The 6,940-nt window shown below is 45.9% G+C and overlaps 1 pseudogene; it reads right to left on the bottom strand.

Annotated features, from left to right (window-relative positions):
• Positions 1-293: 293 nt before the first annotated feature.
• On the bottom strand, positions 294-6,359 carry LOC123143064 (disease resistance protein Pik-2-like; annotated as a pseudogene).
• Positions 6,360-6,940: the final 581 nt, after the last annotated feature.

Genomic DNA, 6,940 nt, shown 5'->3' with positions numbered 1-6,940 from the left:
GTGCGGGGGCCGAGTGAAGCAGCAGCTGGGCGGAGCAGCAGCGCACGCGCGGGGCTGGGCGGAGCAGCAAGCCATACAGGGCGGCGGCCAGGCGGAGGAGGCGACGGGGCCGGGCAGCGGAGCAGACCAGGGCGGCCGGAGTCGCGGCGAGGAGGACCGGGGCGGTCGGATCCGCAGCGAGGACAGCCGGGGCGGCCGGATCCGCGGCGAGAAGAGCCGGACCGGGCAGTGGGTGGATCGGGGGAGGAGCTAGCACGGAGTTGCAACGTGCGAGAGAGAGGGGAACCTAACATCTGATACCATGTTGGATAAACAGCAACTGCATTCAGAGGTCCAAAGGCCAATACATATACATGCGTATGGTAAAGTACAAGAGACCCCTTATACAATGAGAATAAACCGAAAAGGGGCTATACACATCTAACAACTCTCACGTGCTTCATATGCTCCACCTGCCTCTCCATGTCTTTCTTGAGTTTGCTATTAGACAACCGAATTTCCTTGAGGCTTGTGAGGACCGCTGGCAGCCCGGAGAATCCATTCAGGCGGACGCAAAAATCAACTTGTAGCAGCTCGAGCTTAGGCATTGTGCCTTCTTCAAACAACACCGACTCGAGGTTGTATAATCGTGAGAGTTGTAGCTCCACGAGACTAGGGAAAGATGAGCTCTGGAATTGGAGATCTATCCCCGTGAACGCCTCCCAGAGGCGTAGGACTGCAATATTTGGTAGGAACCCAAGGGCTTGTATGGCATCACCATCTTGACTCAAGTAGCTCTCCCGTAGTACCAGCTTGGAGAGATTCTGAAGCATATGGATCCATTTTGTTACATTGGCTAGCCTACCTTCCAGAGTGAGGCTCTCCAGGCTGCTTGGTGGCAACAAACCTTCACCCAAACAACCATCCAAAGAACCATGAAATATTTCACTTGCCACTGATAGAGATCCAAGTTGATTGTGACCAGCAATGGCAGACCATAACTCCTTAGTGTTTCCGCTACTAATACCAGCAACTCTAAGCTTACGCACCTGAGGTAAGCTCCCCTATCTCTTTTAGAGTGGTCTTTCCATTGCTATGAGAAACATTGACAAAACCTAATGTGTGAAGGACCTTCAATTTATCAATCCCTCTAGGAAGCACAACACCATCTAGCTGCCTCTCCTGGAAGCAGTATAGATTGAATATATCATACCTGTTCAAACCAGCATCTAAAACATGTGGTCTCAAGAAAACATGACTGCTGAACACACAACTGGCACATGTCCCACCTTCGGAAAAACCATCAGCTTCATACATTCGAACTATGTCATCTCCCTTGACATTGCCTCCTGCATTCTGACCACTATCTGCATGAAGGTACTGCAGCTCCCGGAGATTGGTGATTGTTGTTGGCAACTCAAATATACGGGTACCTCTAACATCCAGTGTTTGGAGGTGCCTCAAATTCCCCAAAGAATTAGGCAGGCATAAAATGTTGTGACATCCTCGTAGAGAAAGGTACTTGAGTTGATGGAGCTGCCCGATTTTATCAAGATGATGATCTCTTAACCCCAGTGTGTCCTCTAAGTCAAGCACTCGGAGGTACCTCATATTTTCGAAGATGAAAAAGGATCTCCACTCTCCGAACATAGTCAATGACCGTACGTGTGACAAGTCTACCATGCCCTCGAGCACATCTTTATTCCTTTTCCAATTGCTGCTTATGACAAGATGACGTATTGCACCTTGTGTCTCGCTTAAACAACATCCTTCCTCCAGCGTGAAAACAAGGTTTTCCTCCCTAGCCTTTGAGATGCATATTTCACGGATCATATCATGAAGTTGACAAGAACTGATTTTCCAACTGTATTGGTCTATCCCTTCCCCTGGCAGGATCATACTCCTATCCAAGAGCTCATCAAAGTACCTCCGACAGAGTTCAGCTGCAGTGATGCCATGCATATCCCTTGAGTAACCCTCTGCAATCCACCGCCTCATCAAGCGACCCCACCTAATTGTATGGTCTTCTGGAAATATGGACAGGTACAAGAAAGCAGACTTGAGATGGTATGGTAGACCATCGTAGCTCCTCATAAGAACTGACTTTATTGTCATAAGCTCCGGATTTAACTCCAGTTCAGTACTAATACAGTCATTCATCTTTCTCCATTCAATAGCAGTTTTTGGCTTAGTGGCTAGGAATCCACCGATGGTCGTTATCGCAAGGGGAAGTCCACCACATTTCTGCAGGGTAACTCTTGCTTGCTCCATCATAGATGGGGCCAAATCATTTTTTACAATATTATCTTTGAATACCTGTAACAGACATAATTTGACAATGTTAACTATTTGGACTAAAGAATTATAGTGGCTAAATTAAGAATATGAATAATATGAACTTGTTTGTCCTAGCTTCAACTTGTGGCTTCTAGAAGCCAGAGAGTGCTGAGTTGCTGACCCTAAGGGTAAGCTTACTATGAAAAAAATTCCCCAACTTTAATATAAAAATTGTCTTCAAATTTTTCAATTTGTTATTATTACATAGAAGGGTACAAACTTCAAATTTTCTGCATATGGAGAAGTCGCTAAGCATGGGAATGTCCACGTATCTTCAGTATCCACTACACATGGTATCCTAGATACTGATACAATTCAGATGTGCACCTAGAAGCATGCTTGCGATAATTCAAATATGCACCGAGGAGCACATGCTTGGGGTAAAAAAACATGTTCTGTACTTTAAAAAAATCCAAAAAAGAATCACAAACACACATTTTCAATTACTACTTACATTTTAAGTATTTGGCAGATTTATTCCAGTGAAATGAAAAATAAATTTGAGAAAAATGGGTGCTAATCTAGCCCTTAAAAATTGCATGCATAACCTTGGTAACAAACCTGATGTCAGGTTAGCAATTGTATGTTATCGACAAGCTTTACTACAAACAATACCAGCAAAAAAAACTCCCTCCTAACGTAGCAATTCACACAATGAGGAGAAAGCGCCGGCAGGTCCAAGATGAGCAGGCAAGAGGCCCTGTCCACAGTGCAAATACGCTGAACCACTATTGGGGTATGAACATTTTTTTTCAAACATATATCAACTTTTATACTTCCACAAAGTCCAAACTGAGAGAAAGTTCAAGCTTACGAATATAATTGTAATTGTACATGAGCTAAAACTGATGCAAGGTGAAGTAGAACTCATATGAAAGGTAAGAAAGGATACTAGATACTAAAGTACCTTCTTTATGAACAAGTCAAGTGCCGCATCATACTTCAGAACTTGAAGAGAGTACATGTTTTTGTCTTCCCTTGAACAATGTTTGGTGATTTTTTTTCTCTTGTGGTGACTACGATCCGTTCAGCATTATCTAAACACTGTTTGACCAACTCCCATTCAAAAGTGGATGATATATCATCAAGAACAATAAGGCACTTTTTTACTGTTAATAGCCGAGCTAGCTCCTTCAAATCCTGAAGATTCTTATCAGTTACACTTTTAATTTCTTTTGCACTCTAGTTGTTGTTGCTCCGGCAGGATCTTCTTGAATAGTATTCTGAGCTGCAATGCCAAATCTCGAAGTAGTACTTCAGGGTTAAAAGGACGCAGTGCAGTGGCCCAAGCACGCTTCCAGCCATCAAGCTGCTTGCTTCGGTAGATGCTTCGAACAAGAGTGGTTTTACCAAGACCCCCCATTCCCCAAACTGAGATCACTTTACGGCCTTGATTGTGGTCTGGTTGGCCAACTAACTTGATAACAAAAGATTTCTCTGTTTCTCGCCCACAGGGCATTTCATCAGCCAGTGCCAGTGTCCTGCTGCGATCAAACTTCTTTCTAGCAGTTGAGTTATGAATTTTTTCTTCACCGGAGTTATTAGGTTCTTGGTATTCCTCCTGTATTTCACCAGTGGGCATTGATGTATTTTTCTCGGTAGTAGTAACTTTGCTTGAGGCGGAAACGGGCTCGGCAGAACATGATGCATGCATAGCCTGTACAAAAAATAGATCTATGAGAATTTATGTACCTGTTCTCTACACATTTTCACATCTAGACTACCTACATGTCTTTCAAAATATTTAGGATTTTCAGGTACACACTTTTAGTGAGAGCAGTATGTCCAATAAATCATCTAAGTTCATATACATCATTGGTTCAACTTGAAAGCACAATGTATTTTTCAACTCCAAATATAATCCATAGACATGCAATTCAAGTTTGAATTTTGAGGAGTCCCACCTTCAGTTTCTCCTCCACTGCAGTAACCTTTGCTTTGTCATTGGTGTCATATATTGCCACACGACCACCTTCCAAGATGATCTGTTGTTCTGAATTCTGCAATTAGACATGAAATGAAAAGAAGAATCAATCATCCATATAGAAAAAGAAACAAATACAAAGCAGAAAACTTGCAAGAAAAAGATTTACCTTCTTGTGGAACAAATAGATTGTCTGATCACATGACAACTGCTTCAACTCCGAAACTTGGTATGGTTTCTCTGTGCACAAGCTTGCGATTTCAGCTAGCTGCGTGGAAACAACGATTCTACCTTTCTTGTTGTCGGGAAAGTACTTCTTAACGCAATGCCACTCCACTATTGTTGATAGGTCATCAATTACAACCAGATAGCTATTACTACGCAACTGTGCATTAAACACAGGGACTAAATCACTTTGATCCATCTTCTCCATCTTGGCCAGAACGGCCCCACCACTTGTTTCTTGTTCTGGCTTTCCAACCTCATCATGGGAATTTTCATAAAATTGCCTTACCAAGCTCTGGAGGAACTCTTGTGGACTGAAAGATGGCTTCCCAACCTCATCACGGGAATTTTCATAAAATTGCCTTACCAAGCACCGGAGGAACTCTTGTGGATTGAAAGGATGCATCAACCTAATCCAAGCACGAAATCTAAACCTTTTCAATACCTTTGGGTCATCATAAACCTCCTGGATGGCAGATGTCTTTCCGAGATCACCACTAGTTCCCCACATGGAGATCACCCTAAGGTTCACATCATTGCTGGTAACCAGCTGGTGGAGGTTCACCTTTGATGACGAGTCTTGTTCCACAGCGGTAAACATTGCCGCAGCGGCAATGCTGGCCTGCTCCTCTGCCGCCGTAGGCTTGGAGGCTGAGCTCTCCTTGATGAGGCGATAGCGCAGGTTCCTATTGCTCACGTCCTCCACCTCGGTCCTCAGCTGCTTCACTTCCTTAGCGATGCGGCGTCGATCACCTGGGTTGCGAGGGATGCACCCCAAGAATGGCTTTTTCTCGGAGTGGAGGCCGAAATCCATGAGGCTGTCCTCCACCTTGTAGGCCAGGACCCCGATCTGTTTCACCCAGGTTGCGAGCACCTTGTTCTGGCTCTGCTCCTCATCAGCCGTCATCAGGAACGACTGCATCATCTGCAGCTCATCTCTGATGAAGTCCACATCAGACCCAATGCCAAGCTCCAGCCCGATTTCCTCCGCCGCCTTGGAGCCGGCGTAGCTGAGCGCGCCATCGAGCACGGCCTTCCCCACGCTCACCGCCGTCGCCTCCATGCCTCTCCTCTCATTGCTCTGGCTCTGCTGGAGGAGGTGCTAGGTCTGGTGGGTGGAGCAAAATGGGGATCCAGCCGGAGGTGCTGGTACCATGGAGCAGCTGATGGACTGATGTAGTGAGTGAACCACAGAATGCAGCTGGTGGATTGATGGACGATGATGAGTGATGAAGGACATTGCACATGATGAAGTAACGAGCGAGCGGCACATGATGGAGACATTACACATGAGCCATGAGCAAGAAACTGTACGCCGGAACCCAAAACGAGCGAGCAGGGCGGCGTGGGCGTCGGCCCCCTCCACTCACTCACTCACTTGTACGTACTACTCTTGTTGGTTGGGCCGCAGCTGATGAGTAATGAGTAATGAGTAATGAGAATCAATTCAATTCAACAAGATAGAAATCAGAACCAAAATGATCCAATTGCGATAGCTATCCAGCCACCGACACTGCAGCTGATGGATTGAATGCGGACAAATGAGTGACCGACATTGCAGCTGGGTTGGGGTAAAATGGAGAGAATCTGGGCTGGGGTAAAATGGACGGCAGCTGGGTTCGGCCCCCGCCACTGTCTTGTCTGTCGGGCCACCGCCGCGACCCCACGCCCACGGCCGCGACCCGTCTCCATCGGACCGACGACGCGGCCCGAATCGAACCACCGCAGCGGCGACGGCATTGGGACCGCCGCGCGCCTGTCGCGGACGAATCGCCACAGCTGCCCATCCGACTCCCACCGCACCCCGTCGCCAAGCAGGCTCCGTCGTCGACACAGCTTCGCCGGCGGCGGATCAAGGCACCGATTTTCGGATTTGGGGGTTGGGTAACTACAATAGCGCTATCCGATCCGATGCTCCCCTAGAGTGGCGAAGGCACATTATCTGGGGACACCGTATTACGCTTACGAAGCGCGAAGGCGCATTTCACCTCTGAAGCGCGAAGGCGCATTTCTCCTTTTGTATGAACATAATACGAAATGCAAAGGTGGAATTTGAAACAAGTATGGTGGTCCAGCCAGTTTAAGCAGCCGTCCTTCACGTCAGTTTCTTTTTTCTTTACAAATTTTGTAAAACATTTTGTATGAATATAATTACATTTCTTTATTGTTTCCTCTGCAGCTTTTTTTTTGTGTGAGAGTGTTTCCTTCGTCACTTAGGATTATACACCAAAGTTATAATAAACTAGAAGGGCAGTGCGCACTTTGCTGCGCCGGTTAAGTTCTTGGGGTTGTACATGTTTTATTTTTACGTGGTCATTTTCTTTAAGTTGTGAAAATTATTTACGCGCTAGTTGGTTTGGTGTGTGGGGGAAATATAGGAGTGTGTTCTTTTTATCAGAGATGCTACACCTATGGACATACTTTACAGAATCATGATTACGAATGGATGTGTCAATTTATGGTTAAAGATTAGGG

Source organism: Triticum aestivum, chromosome 6D, assembly GCF_018294505.1.
Source record: "Triticum aestivum cultivar Chinese Spring chromosome 6D, IWGSC CS RefSeq v2.1, whole genome shotgun sequence".
Classification (NCBI taxonomy): Eukaryota; Viridiplantae; Streptophyta; class Magnoliopsida; order Poales; family Poaceae; genus Triticum; species Triticum aestivum.
This window is presented reverse-complemented; position numbering and strand designations above follow the sequence as displayed.